A 15,334-nucleotide genomic window follows, 5' to 3' on the forward strand; every position below is an offset into this window, starting at 1 on the left:
CAGGCATTTTTATTAACAGATTATTAGAAAAATAATCACGGTAGAGACCTTTAGTTCATTCTTCAAATAAGACTATTGTTCTGGTCTTCCTTGTTATGAGCATCTCCACCTTCCACAAAATGTTTATTCTTTTTCTTCATTCCTCCTCGTGGAAAATATAATTTGGAGGGTTGCATGAATTTGTTGGCAGCTTTGAAGTGCTTGCCAACATTGTAGATCTCATGGATCAAGTCCTCCATGCAGATAATTCCATATTTACCAAGAGATTTTGCAATAAGGGCACTATCTGTCAGGGCAATTCTCCATTTTTTGATATTGCCATAGCCACATTTGGAAATCAAGTCATTCACAGACTTCAGGTTTGGGTAACCCCATGCAGTGTATGGTTCCACAATCCTCAGCATGTGAATCAAAGCTTTGTCAAGCTTAACAAAAGTGCCATTGAAGATTTTGTGAAGATGAAGATGCTGCAATACTTTTTGGACCTTTGGGCTAACTCCACGGATACCTTTGATTCTGATCACAAAAGCTAACTTGGGTCCAGAAGGTACATAGTAGTTGGCAGCTTTGCATGCCATTCTAGAGAGCTGGATTTCACTTCTGTACATCTGTCTTTATTTCTTATGGTAGGCTTCAGCTTTTTCATAGATAAATTTTCTCTGTATTTTATGGAGCTTTTTTATAGCCATCTTCTTCTTCAAGTATTTGGCCTTCAGCATTGCAAAAACCTTTCGCTTTTTCAGTAGCGATTCTGAAATGGGTGGTAGGTTCTTCTTTTGTTCTACACCTGCCATGATTCCAGCCAGAAAAAGAGGGACTATTCTATAAATATGTCTATAATCAAAGAAGATCAAGAGACCTCAAAGTAAATCTCAAAGTAAAAAAAAAAGTTACTCCAAAAGAAGTAACAAAAGATAGAAGAACACTCTCTCCACTGATTGAAATTCTGTAAAGCACAGCTTGGTGATATAGGAGTGAAGTTCAGAAATATAAGTAGAAAAATGGACTAAACCCACACTGACTCTGTTCACACATATGCAGTCATACATCAGTGTGAAACTATAGAGACCAGGAAGAAGGAAGATGAGCTGTAACCCCTGGCAAACAGAAGAGACCTATGTTGGGGAGCCAAAGAGAGCCACATTTCACCTAGACTAGCTAGCTATGAAGTATGTACTTCTGTGGCTATCACTGTATAAAAGTGAGAAAAAGGGCATGTAATGATGGATATTGTATTATTTCCATGCTAAACAGAGCATAATCTACTTCTGAAAAGGCAGCTAGATGATGCATTAGATAAAGTGCTGAGTCTGGAATCAGGAAGACCTATGTTCAGGCTGCGTGACCCTGAGCAAGGAGTCCTTTCGTGCCTGCCTGCCTCAGTTGCCTCAACTGTAAAATTGGGACAATAATAGAATCTACCTTTCAGTGTTGTTGTGAGGATCAAAAGGGATAATATTTTTAAAAGTACTTACGACAGTGCCTGGAACATAGTAGGCATTTAATAAATGCTTAGTTCCTTACTTTCTTCCATCTCAGAAGAGCAAGGAGGTGGTCATCTTGCTCATGGTGAAAGAGCTAGCCATATGGCTGGCTGGGCCCTCTAGGTCCTGTGAACTTGACCCCAGTCATCTTAAAATGTTAGTCTAGTGAGATTAATACTAGACTCAGGGGGTAGTAAGGGAGGGAGGGAGATAATTTGGAACTCAAATATTTTGAAAAAATGAATGTTAAAAATTGTCTTTATATGTAACTGGAAAAAAATATTTTAAAGAAACGATTAAATAAACCTAGATATGCATACCTTGAGCAGGTCACCTCAACTCCCTAGGCCAGGGGTGGGGAACCTGTGGCCTCAAGGCCACATGTGCCCTTCTAGATCCTTAAGTGAAGCCCTTTGACTGAGTCAAAACTTCATAGAACAAATCCTTTTATTAAATATCCTTTTATTTAAATAATCCTTAATAAAAGGACTTCTTCTGTAAAGTTTGGATTCAAAGGGCCACACTTAAGGAACTAGAGGGCCACATATGGCCTCCAGACAGCAGGATCCCCACCCCTACCCTAGGCTTTGGTTTTCTCATCTATAATATCTGGTGTTTCAGTCCCCTCCCTTCAAAACTTCCATTCTAGGATTCAATTCCAATAAGTAGAATAGTCATGGAGAGTCAAATACATGTTGACTTTTCCCCTTGACTGAACATTTTAAATCATATGTTATTTGCATTGTCACTCAATTACTGAGTAATTGCTACTTGTTATATGACTTTCAACACATTGATTAGTCTCTTTAGGTCTCAATATACTTCTACTAAATCTAATATAAGACTACTACTCATTGCTTGCTTCCTGAGTTACAAGTTCCAAGAAGGTAGCAATGATCACTTTCAATTATTTTCAATTATCTAATCTTTGGAAATGAGAATATGTTGAACAGCTCAATGAATGTTCAGAATATTCAGGGTTGCATGAATTTGAGAGATGGAGCCCTCATTCTGCACAGTACAGCTAAAATAATTGCCCAGAGACCCATAAAATGGTCTGCATATCTTCTAGCTCTAAGCCAAATCTTGTCCATTCTGATGCTTTTTAATATTTTAAGAACTGAAAATGTTCAAATAACTACATTTCTGGCAGAATCTTCTTTTTCTACAATCCAATCCTAAATATCTTATGGTGTTTTGCAGCTAGGGCACATCCATACGTCTTTTTCATGTTTCAAAAATATGGAGTAAAATTAGTTGGTCTGAATTGAACCTCTTCTATCTCTGTCAATAAATTTGCCACCTGCAATTTAAAAGTGTCAAATTACTCTTAAATCTCTTCCAAATTGTCAGGGACTCCATCACTAAATGTACTGTGAATGGCCAACCAGTAAGACTAAGATATGAATCACAACCCTGAAGCACTTTTCTTGATTCCTTAGGTACATTTCTTTTGTATCTTCCTCCATACCAAGAATACCTGAGGAGGCTAAACCATTTGTCCAAAATCACACAGTAAGCAGCAAAGTCTGTTGCTTGTTAGACTCAGTTAGACTGTCAGTTTCAAGTTCCCACACTCCTTCCCATTCTCTTTGTATCTACCCATGACACTTAATAAAGGTTTTGCACTGATGTGGCTGATGCTGCTCTTGACATCTTTCTGCTGATTCTTCCAATCACATAAAAGGCATCCTGGGCGTGAGAGCTTGACAAGCTCAAGCTCAAACTTGGCTACTATTAAAAGTAAGTCTAATGCTTATTGAATACTCATATAATGCAGAAAGCTCTGCTTCAGAATGCTGGATTTGCCTCAGAAGATGTAAAAAGCCTCCAAGTCACAGGGAAGTGGTTGAGCAAACAAACATTTAGGTGCCTGTTACATGAAAGAAAAATAAATTAGTACTTGCCCTCAAGGAGCCTCTATTGTACACCTTAAATAACACACATACATATATGTATATGTATGCATGTGTAAGTATTCATACATACCTACAGGATGTATAGATAGGTAGATATGTAGATAGGTATAGAGATAGAGACATGAATATGTAATGCAAACTTATTTGCAAAGTAATTGCAGCAGGGAGAGAGCAAATGGCTGGGTGGATCTGGATAGGTTTGTCTTAGTATAGGAGGGAGCACCTGAGTCAGCCTAGAAGGGCGTTAGGAATTTTGAAGGAGGAAAGGTACTCAACTCAATTTAAGAAAGTTATAAGCACCTACTTTATGCTAGGTACATTTTTAAATTGTTAAGTTCCACAATATTTGGTAATGTATTTACTTTTAAGACTGAGAAAGATGACTCCTTCCTTGACCACTTGGGTCACCAATTTTTTGGGGGAAAAAAGAGCTCTAATGATAAGCTTAAATCCTGCATGTCTCACTGAATCCTACAGATGTGAACTAGAACTGAATGAGCTTTTTTTAATTACTATCAAATCTGGCTTCCAATTTAGCCAATAATCAAATATGACTTTAAGAAAAAACTCTGTAGCTTGAAGTTATTGTAAATATGCTTAGGGAATATAGAAAAGGATTGAGTCAAAAAAAAAAGAAAGAAATAGTCTTAAACCTTTTTCTATGAATCTTAGTCCACTAAATGAAACAGGCCAGAGCTAGCATTCTCCATACTTGCTTTTTATAAGCTTAGGCCTTTATATTCTATATTAAACAAAGTTCTTCAGGAAACCCAGTTAAGCATCATCTTTTGCAAAATCATCATTGTATTGGTGTCATCATAAAGGTCAAAGTAGTTTCTTTCCAAATTGTCAAAACTTAGCCTCTGCTAAGTAACTTAAATTCTTCAAGGACTCAGGATTCTGTCCATGTAAGTACTCTCCTCTGACAAAGAACATAGCCCTGCTACTACATAGTAGATGTTTTTTAAGAGCTACATCTCAAAATATCAGCCTAATGATGGGCCTTTCCAAGCATGGAAAGGCTGGGTCTTCCATTACAGGACATCCTTAGGCTCACTCAAGTATTAGCTCTTCTGGCTAAATTATTGAGGCCCCAGGGTCACCTCCATGCCATGATGATTCATGGGCCTAGGATTTCATTGGAGTTACATTCTCTGACAGTGGCACATTTACCATGGTCAAATATTCATAAGATTATGGTAGAAGTTGAGATGAAATAAAGAACTTATAAGCCATTAAGTCCAACCCCATCATTTTACAGATGAGGAAACAGAATGCCCAGGGGACTAAAGTAACTTGGTCAAGGTCATACAAGGTCAAAGAAAGACTCACTAATTTTTAAAGCCATCAACTGATTGTTTTAATTTTAATATATGAATTAATTTGGCAGGGGCCAGAAGAAAATTTTGCTTGCATATTTTAAATGAAGAAATAGAATAGTTATTCCTGAAGAAAAGATCAAGAACATAAAAAATTGCTTATGTATAGACTGCCACAGAGAAAAGGCACATCCAGGGAACAAAGAAGGTGGCAATTTTTCAAAATAGCAGTGAAATATTTGCTTCCTTAGATTGATTTAGAGGTGACAATATGGTCACCTATTCCCTATGCTATTACCACTGGTTATCTGGCATATCATAATGACTAGAAAGATGCTCTAAAATTAATTCCATAAGTATTCTTAATGCTCTGAGTCTATATATGTCCTAAAAGTTCTTAGCAAAAGGAACCACAGCTTGAAAAACAAAGGAATCAATTTACAGAGGAAAAAAAAATAAAGTCTAAGTCAGTGCTGAAGAATCTATGAAGACTCTTGCACCATTTGCTAACCCAATGTCATCAAAGATATCTTGTCATGTTATATAATTGCAATGTCATATTAACATTTGATTGAAGATTGGAAATAAACTGGAAAGATAGCTGTAACTGTATGCCTTGAAGCAACAACCTGGTGAAAAACTAATGCATCACAGCTAGCACTGGAAGCAAAGGTGAGGCAAGCAAAGTGGGCTGTGAAAATTTCCAACAATGGGGATATAGCTTGGCCCAAAAAAAGGAGCATTTTAAAGCAATATTTTAAGAAAAGCAAGAGATTTTCTCATTTCAAAAAATGCAGAAACATCTTCCATACATACACGCAGACTTTGGACCTCTTTTTCTTTGTGTCTTTCTTTTGTCTGTGGAAAGCTGTGAATTTTTCCTCTAAAAAATTAATTTCTACTCTCCCCTGAGTGTCTGATGCCTAATTAACTTCATATCCCACCATTCCACAGTACATAACATTGGCTTTAGTCAAGATGACCTCTTTCTTGTTACCCAGGTTTGTGGTCCTTTCCAGTTCTAAATCTACAATTCTTTATAAATGATAAGAAAATTTCAAGAGGAAAATCCCTTGATTTGTCACAGGTCTGCCTAGAAAGTAATGCATTCTGCAGGCAGAGCCAAGATGGCAGCCAAGACGTCCCTGCTGGTAAGCAGGGACTTGCTTCAGCTCTCCCCCAGGTTACTCCAAACACCTGTAAAAATGGCTCTGAACAAACTCTAGAGCTGCAGAACCCATGAAATATCAGAGGGAAGCAGGGCTCCCACACAGGAAAGCCTGGATGGTTGCTGGGAAGGGTCTATCACATGGAGCTGGGAGCAGAGTGGAGCAGAGCCCAGTGTGGGCCACGCCAGGACCAACCAGACTGGGAGCCAGGTGGAACAGGCAGTGGGGCCCTAAATAATTGAGCTGTGGCAGTTACCAGACTTCTCAACCCACAAACATCAAAGACAACAGAGCAGGTTAGTGAAAAAACTAGATTAGAGTGAAAGGAGTGAGTGGCTCTCCCCAGTGGTTGGCTGTGGAATTGGTGCAGCTCTGGGGCTGCTTCCAGAGCTCCAGCTGCGGTTGCTTCCAGCCCCAGGACCACTCTGTGGGAGGAATTAAGGGGTGGATCAGAGCGGGAGTGCAGAGCCTGCTTGGATCTGGGTCATGGTCCTGGTTGGCAGTTCTTGGGAGAAGAGGAGCACTGGTGTGGCAGAGTTTGCTGTGTAGAAGTAGTTCTGAAAACAGCAGTGCAGCCCCTAAAGCTTGGGACAAAGTACTCTCTATTCTACAAGCAGTCATATGCTGATAAAAAGCTCAAGGGTCGAGTAGTTGGCTGGGAACATGAATGGGCAGTGAAAACAGACACAGATTCAGACTCGGACTTTAGAATCTCTATTTTGGTGACAAAGAAGATCAAAACATACAGCCAGAAGAAGTCAACACAGTCAAAGAGCCTATATCAAAAGCCTCCAAGAAAAACATGAACTTGTCTCAGGCCATGGAAGAGCTCAAAAAAGATTTGGGAAAGCAAGTTAGAGAAGTAGAGGAAAAATTGGGAAGAGAAATGAGAATGATGTGAGAAAACCATGAAAAAGTCAATGAACTGCTAAAGGAGACCCAAAAAAAAATACTGAAAAAAATATTGAAGAAAACAACACCTTAAAAAACAGACTAACTCAAATGGCAAAAGAGCTCCAAAAAGCCAATGAGGAGAAGAATGCCTTAAAAGGCAGAATTAGCCAAATGGAAAAGGAGGGCCAAAAGACCCCTGAAGAAAATACTACCTTAAAAATTAGATTGGAGCAAGTGGAAGCTAGTGACCTTATGAGAATCAAGATATTATAAAACAGAACCAAAGGAATGAAAAAATGGAAGACAATGTGAAATATCTCATTGGAAAAATCACTGACCTGGAAAACAGATCCAGGAGAGAGAATTTAAAAATTATTGAACTACCTGAAAGCCATGATCAAAAAAAGAGCCTAGACATCATCTTTCAAAAAGTTATCAAGGAAAACTGCCCTGGTATTCTAGATCCAGAGGATAAAATAGAAATTGAAAGAATCCCCTGATCTCTTCTTGAAAAAAGATTCCAAAAAGAAAACTCCTAGAAACGTTATCGTCAAATTCCAGAGTTCCCAGGTCAAAAAGAAAATACTGCAAGCAGCCAGAAAGAAACAATTTGAGTATTGTGGAAACACAATTAGGATAACACAAGATCTAGCAGCTTCTACATTAAGGGAATGAAGGGCTTGGAGTATGATATTCTGGAAGTCAAAGAAGTTAGGATTAAAACCAAGAATCACCTACCCAGAGAAACTGAGTATATTACTCCAAGGTAAAATGTGGATTTTCAATAAAATAGAGGACTTTTAAGCTTTCTCAGTGAAAATATCAGAGTTGAATAGAAAATTTGACTTTCAAACACAAGAATCAAGAGAAGCATGAAAAGGTAAACTAGAAAGAGAAACCATATGGGACTTACTAAAGTGGAACTGTTTTGTTTACTTTCCTAGATGGAAAGATGATGTGTATAATTCATGAGTCCCTTCTCAGTATTAGGGAAGTTGAAGGGAATACACACACACACACACACACACACACACACACACACACACACATATATATATATATATATATATATATACAGAGGGCATAGGATGAGTTGAATTTGAAGGGATGATATCTAAAAAAAATAATATAAAATTACGGAATGAGAGAGGAATATATTGAGAGAGGGAGAAAGGGAGAGATAGAATGGGGTAAATTATCTCACATAAAAGTGGCAAGAAAAAGCAGTTCTGTTGGAAGGGAAGAGGGGGCAGGTGAGGGGGAATGAGTGAATCTTATCTTACTCCACAGGAATGTAAAGAGAAGGGGATAAAAAAGGGGGGATGATAGAAGGGAGGGCAGATGGGGGAGGAGGTAATCAAAAGCAAACACTTTCAAAAAGCGACATGGTCAAGGGAGAAAACTGTATAAAGGGAGACAGGATAGGATGGAAGGAAATATAGTTAGCTTTTCACAACACGAGTATTGTGGAAGTGTTTTACATAATGATACATGTGTGGCCTGTGCTGAATTGCTTGACTTCTTAGGGAAGGTGGGTGGGGAGGGAAGAGGGGAGAGAATTTGGAACTCAAAGTTTTAAAAGAAGATGCTCAAAAAAAAGGTTTTTTTGCATGCAACTGGGAAATAAGATATACAGGCAATGGGGTATAGAAATCTATCCTGCCCTACAAGAAAATAAGGGGAAAAGGGATGGGGGTGGGGAGTGAGTGGGGTGACAGAAGTGAGGGCTGACTGGGGAATGGAGCAATCAGAATATATGCCATCTTGGAGTAGGAGGGAGGGTAGAAATGGGGAGAAAATTTGTAACTCAAAATCTTGTCGAAATGAATGCTGAAAACTAAAAATATCAAATAATAAAGTATGGGGAAAAAAAGAAAGTAATGCATTCTGATGAAAGAGCAGTTATAAAAGTTTAAATCAAGAGAACTCATAGGCTTCTGCTGAAACTCAGAGAACCCTATGGATGATAACAAATGATATGGAGATCAGGCACCAGGAAAGAGGCCATTCTACCAGCAGAATATAGATTACCTCACCTTGCCAATAGAATATATAATCACACAAATATAGGAGACTCACTGAGCCATAATATACAGTAGTGGGAGTAGATTATCAGAAGAGAGTGAGCAGTCCAATCTAGCTTTGTGACCACATTAGAAAAGGGTGATAAAGTAGCCTGATATAAAGATATCCTTAATATAACAACTATTAATACCAAGAAGCACCTGGGATTGAAAGATTTCAAACTGGGTAGGACCTGAGAGACCACTTAGTCCAATCCCATCTTTCTACAGGAGAAAACTAAGAATAAGAAACAAGAACTAAGACCAAGAAAGGAAGGTGAAATCCCTGGTACAAGGTCCCATGGGTAATAAGTGGCAGGACTAGTATTTGAACTCAAGTTTCTTTAACTCTGATATCCTGTGCTCCATCTACATTACCTTATTGAAGACATGAATGCTTAAAGTTACCGTGATTTCTTTTGTACTTTAATTGTTTTTCTTTCACCAAATTTCCTTGTGACACAATGAAGCCGAAGGACACGTAAGTGACAAGTGGCATCCCACTGGTTTGTCCAGTGGCATGGTCTTGTACATGTTTCCTAGGTGGATGTTCAAACCAAGAGAAATATTCTTAGACATGACCTGTCTCCATGTTACAGGAACATCAAACATAAGAGTGACTACAGTAGAAAAGGAGAATATTGCAAGATTTCTCAAAACACCCAAATTCTAGTCTATCCTTGAAGCACTAGAAGCACCATTCAATTTTCTGGAGAGAAGAAAATTAAATGGAGCTAAAGTTATAAAAAAATAGAATTTTTTTCTGAATAGTGCTTTAAGGTTTGCATAGGACTTTACGCATTATCTCATTTGGTTCTTGCAACAAACTTGTAAGTTAGGTATTATGACTCTCATTTTATAGTTGAAGAAACTTAGGTTGAAAGAGGCAAGCGATTTGCTCAGAGTGACACAACTAGTAAGTGTGTGAGGCAGGATTAACTGGCCATCATTTCCCTATATGTATTGTCTTCCCCTATTAGCATTTAAGCTTCTCAAGGGAAGATACATCTCACTTTTATTTGTATTTAGAACAGTGCTTGGAACAGAGAAGGGACTAAATTGTTTTTTCCTTGCTTTTTTTTCTTCCTTCCTTTTTCCTTCCTTTCTTCCTTCCTTCTGATCTCTTCCCTTCCTCCATTTTTCCCTGCCCTCCTTCTGTAAACCAGGAATGGGACTTCATGTCCCTCTCACAATTTAAAGGAGTCATCACCTCAAATTCACTTTATCAAGATTATATGAGACTATGTTTAGTTGATAGCAATATTTCTCAGCATCAAACATCACCCAGAACAGTTATCCTGTACAGAATCCTAAAGAAGCTGAGTATCTATGCACTGAAACATTTGTTTTAACAAGTCCAACTGGGCTCCCTAGCTATGCCAAGCCATTCCCTTGGCTGTTGCAGAATCCAGCTTACAGAATATATCCAATTGTGGCTTTCCTGCTGAGAAGAGCTGAATGCTGCTTTAATTTCCCAGCTGGGAGCTGGTATTTCATCATGAACCAGGCATATTAAATTGTTGTGTAAATGGGAAGGCCATAATGTGGGCCATATGGCTTCTTTGCTCTGCTGAAGAAGAGAAGCCGCCAAATCAAAATGCATGGTCATGTGATTTCACATTCATTTGTTAGGTGACTCAGCAAGGAGATTTGTGTTTCCTTACCTCTTTCCTCCTGCCCAAAAAAGGACAAGGATATTTACAGTAGAAACAAATGGAACTTCATTTTAACTCTGTACTCAGCACAAGACTCCCTGTGACTGTGCTTCCTGTTCCTGAAAATGCCTGGTCATTTTATGTTCAGTTACTGATAACCAGACTTCCAGAGATCACGTGTGTCCAGAGTGAAATCACTCAGTTCTGTACTCTCTAGGACCATGTGTCATAATCTTCCTGCTAGCCATTTTCTGCCCTGCCCCCACATAAACCATACTCTAGCCTTTTCATCTCTTCCGGTAAGAATTACAATTAAATAAATACTACCATTGCCTCTGAAAGGGGCATGTCAATGAACTGTCCTATTATTGTTCAACTTGTTATCCCTATGACTCACCAGACTGAAACTCTTCCCTGGCCACCATTTCCTTATATGTGTTATCTCTCATTATTAAAATGTAAGCTTCTTGAGGTCAGGGACTATATCCTTTTTTCTGTATGTATTCTCAGTAGGTAGAATGGGGCTTGGCATATAGTAAGTGTTAAAGTGCTTTTGTATCAATTTTACTCATCTATTTATTCTTTCATTCCTTCATTAATTCATATAAAAACCAGCAATAGAGCTTCCTGGTCTCCCTCCCTTTTAAGTCTCTATTCCCCATCCTCACCCCACTCTAGAGAAAAGATTATTACCTCAGCATCACTTTGCCAAAAACTGGCAGCTAGGGTCAGAAAAGGCAGTTACATGGTATGGTGGATAGAGTGCCAGGACTTGAGTCAGGAAGAATTGAGTTTAAATCTTGCCTCAGCTGCCTACTAGCTATGTGACCCTGGGCAAGTAACTTAACCCTGTTTACCTCAGTTTCCTTATCTGTAAAAATGGCTGGAGAAGGAAATGGCAAACCACTTCAGTATCTTTTTCAAGAAAATTCCAAATGGGGTCACAAAGATTTGGATATGACTGAAACAACTGAAAAACAACAAAACAAGGTTCAGAAAAATACTTTAGGCAAAAGGAATTCCATGATCCGAGGCCACAGACTAGGACTTCTTGGGACTGGGTTTATGTAAGAGAAGGGGAAGTAGCAAGCAGGTCTGCATTCTAATGGTCTATTCCTTTGTAAACTATCGTTATACCAAACTGCGCAGTGAGCAAGACACGTCCCAGAGTATAAGTTTTAATCGGAGAATTTATTAGCTGGTGGCTGTCCAGGGCACAAGCAACCCAAATCAGAGCGGCCCCGAACAGAGCTCAGTGGAGACTTTTATACCGAACTATTAATGGTTGAGCAAGCAAAAGGGTACAGAACCCAAGGTTCAGTGGTTAGATATTTCCTTTAACTGTATGGGTCGTTGCACAAGGGTTGGACAAAAGGGTCAAGGAACAGGGATGTTAGCAAATGCCCATCTTTGCATAACCTTATCCTTTTTAGCTGACAGGAATAGGCCTCAAGGAGCCCCTGGAGGCCTAACTGCATTCATGCTGCCTTATTATTTCACTGTTTGGGGGCAGGGACCTTGAGGGACATACCCATAACAGGACTTATTTGTTCACTTTGGGTGTGGGTCAGTTCCTTGTTCCTTAGGCCATAGTCATGAGACAGGGTCTTGTGCTAATTTAGGTTGAAGCAAGAGGGTGGGGGTTCCTTGGGGAATTACAGGAATGTGTGGCAAGGCACTTTCTTCTTGGTACACAGATGTGTGCTATAATGCAGGGAGGGGTCAGCAACTGTCCTAAAACAAGGTTCTTTATTACAGATCTAAACTGCAATCTTAATTTCAAGTATCACACTGTTGATTCCATTTAAAGGGCTATTGCTTTTCATAGCCATCACTAATAGAAAAAGTAGCACAACTTTCAAAGATGAATTTTAAAATCTGTCTTAAAAAATTAGAGGGAGAAGAGGAGATAGAGATTCTTATAAAGATAGATGCCTCTGGGGCAGGTAGGTGGCACAGTGAGTAGAGCACCGGACCTGGAGTCAGGAGGACCTGAGCTCAAATTTTGCCTCAGACACTTGACACATTTACCAGTTGTGTGACCTTGGGCAAGTCACTTAACCCCAATTGCCTTACCTTCCCCTCCTCAAAAAAACTAGCAAAGATAGCTGTCTCTCTATGGGGAGGGGGGAGTGAGTGGAAACTAAAAGACACTGGAATATTACAATATCATGTTTTGTTGAATGACTCTAGAGGAAGTGGGATGAGGATATATAGACTAAGGAGGAGCACACTTAGAGAGGGAATAGAAGTGATACCTGATAGCTTATTATTTTAACCCATCATTCTTGATAATAAGCTGCTGAACTCAGATATTTCAACTTGCTGATGACGTATAAACATTTTCAGCACTGTCTAAATTTCAGTGTCCTATGGATATTCAGTCCTTGATAATAGATTTGCTTACCCAATATCTTGATCAGCCAATAACCTTTTTTCTGGATGAACAGCTATGGGTTTGAAGAAAGAATGCTATTTTGGTTCTGTTGTTTGCTCATATTGAATATCTGAAATGCATGAGTGAACTAATTCATGCTACTTGGCAATAAAATTATTCTGCTGTGAAAGACTGATAAATTTGTAAAGTGAAAAGATTCAAGGGAAATCTAGTGTTCAAACTACTTGACTCAAGTAGTTTTATGTTTTTTGATAACTATGCCTAGAATTTTATTCCATTCAATAAGTTTTTAAATACCTAGCCTATGCAAAGTGAACAAACGAAAAATAAATAGCACCTGTCTGCAAGGAACTCACATTTACTAGGTAGAGACAAACAATCAATATTTATTAAGCACCTATTACGTGCTAGACACCATTCTCAGCTTTGGGATTAAAAAAGTAAACAAACAAAAAAATCAACAAAAAAAGGCAGCCCCTGCCCTTGGGGCACTTGCAATGTAATGTGATTTAAGGGACATCAAGTAAGTGTGGGGCAAGAGTTTTTTTTTTTTTTCTGGTATGGGGAAAACACAGTGGATATTACTGAAAATATTTGTAAACATAAATCATATATAAAGGAATTTTGTTGGGGGAGGAGACCAGTAGTTGAGGAAATCAGGAAAAATTTCTTGTAGAAGTTTGCTTGAACAGAGTTTTGAAGGAATTAGAGCATTTTAAGAATCAAAGGTGGTGTAGGAGTGAATTCCAGACATGAGCTACAGTCTATAAAAGTGTGGAGTAGGGAAATGGCCATTGTGTGAAATAGTAAGAACTCTAAACTATAGAATGTAAGAAGGGGAATAACGTAAATTTACCTTGAATGGTAGTTTGAGGACAGGTTGTGAAGGGTTTTAAAAGCTGAAAAGAAGAGTTAATATTTAATCATAGAGACAATAGGCAGCCATTGAGATTTGTTCATTCAGGGAGTATCATGCCCAGACTCATACTTTAGGGAAATCACTTAGCTCTGTAGAAGAAGAATTAGAGGGGGGAAACACATGAGAGGGGAATAAAAGAGCACCCTGGATGTCCTCTGGCCAAATCAGATTCCATGAAAATTAAATAAGAGTGAGGAAGGGAATTGCTGGAGAACTTTGCTGGTGACAGGGGCCCACTACTCCTGTCTATATTTTCACTGGAAGATATTGAGGGCAATTACAGCACAAGGACTTTCCCAGATAACAGGGGCTTAAGCAAACGTATCCAGCTAATAGCTTGCTTAAAATTGGCAGCTGTTCATGTAGTCTTGAGTGCAAAAGTCAACATTTCTGTTTCTTGTATAATTCAATGTCTTTGCCTCCTATTATTGGCATTTCTGGGCTTGAAAACCAAGACCCTGTACTTCTTTATCCCTTCTTGGATATTATTGGGAATCTTCTATTGCTCTGTCACTGGTTTCTGCCTCCATTCCTTTCTAGTTAATTTACCACACTTCTGGGTTCTATCACCCCTAACCTGCATTATAAATGGGACTTTCCATTGTTGCTCTCTCCTCTACCAGTGCCTTTCCTCCTCTATTCTCAGGGGAGAAGAGATGTAAGCCAGGACCATGCAGCCTACTCAGATATCCATCTTCCCCAAGGGGAGCATGGTCTGAAGGAGCTTAATTTTTAAGGGCGAGATTAAATGTATATGTATACATATATATATATATATATATATATATATATATATATATACATACACATCCATGTGTGTGACATCATTTCATATGTGCTCTTAATAATTTCCTTAGGCAATTTTTTTTTCTTTTTAATAGCTCCAATTATTTTATCTTGGGTTAGATTTTTTTCATTGCATATAGTCTTGATTTGTTTGACTCTAAGGTAACATAAATACTTCCAAGAGGGAGAATTCTGGAATGGTATTCAGGTTTTTGTCATTGAAATTTTCACTTGTCTTTGAAATGAAGGCTGGTGATCCATTAAATCCTTTAGTCATCAATGTTGATTAATTGAATATTCACTATATAGATCTTCTGTGTGCTTTGCAAACTACGTGAAAATATGTGAACTTTTTCTTCAATTCTTTGGTTGTATCAAAACCATTTTGGAGGCCAATAATAAAGCCAAGATATTTGTCTGCAAATATCAAATTTGTAAAAGAGTTTTATAAAAGATCAAGAAAATGGACAGTAAGAATATTTCTACAATTGATTATATGTCACCTAAGCCCAAATCTTTTCTGTTAGAATACATTTTGCTCAGTTTTCGAGCAGAGTTCATTAATATTGAGTAATGCAATAATGAGATTCCAGCTTTGTCAGCTACCATGTAGATGAGTGGGGATGAGGGGGAGAATGATTTGGCACCAAATTATAATTTAACATTGATATAAATACTAATAAGACCATGAATTTTAAGGATGTTGCAAAAAAAAATCACTAATAAAA

General features: G+C 38.3%; 1 protein-coding gene and 1 pseudogene across 1 annotated transcript in view; both read right to left on the reverse strand.

The window, feature by feature from the left end:
• LOC118834261 (potassium/sodium hyperpolarization-activated cyclic nucleotide-gated channel 1) overlaps window positions 1–15,334 on the reverse strand; it is a 170,697-nt gene that overhangs the window by 39,631 nt on the left and 115,732 nt on the right. The window lies entirely within an intron of this gene.
• On the reverse strand, window positions 51–818 carry LOC118834262 (annotated as a pseudogene).

The sequence above is a fragment of the Trichosurus vulpecula genome, chromosome 1 (assembly GCF_011100635.1).
Source record: "Trichosurus vulpecula isolate mTriVul1 chromosome 1, mTriVul1.pri, whole genome shotgun sequence".
Lineage (NCBI taxonomy): Eukaryota > Metazoa > Chordata > Mammalia > Diprotodontia > Phalangeridae > Trichosurus > Trichosurus vulpecula.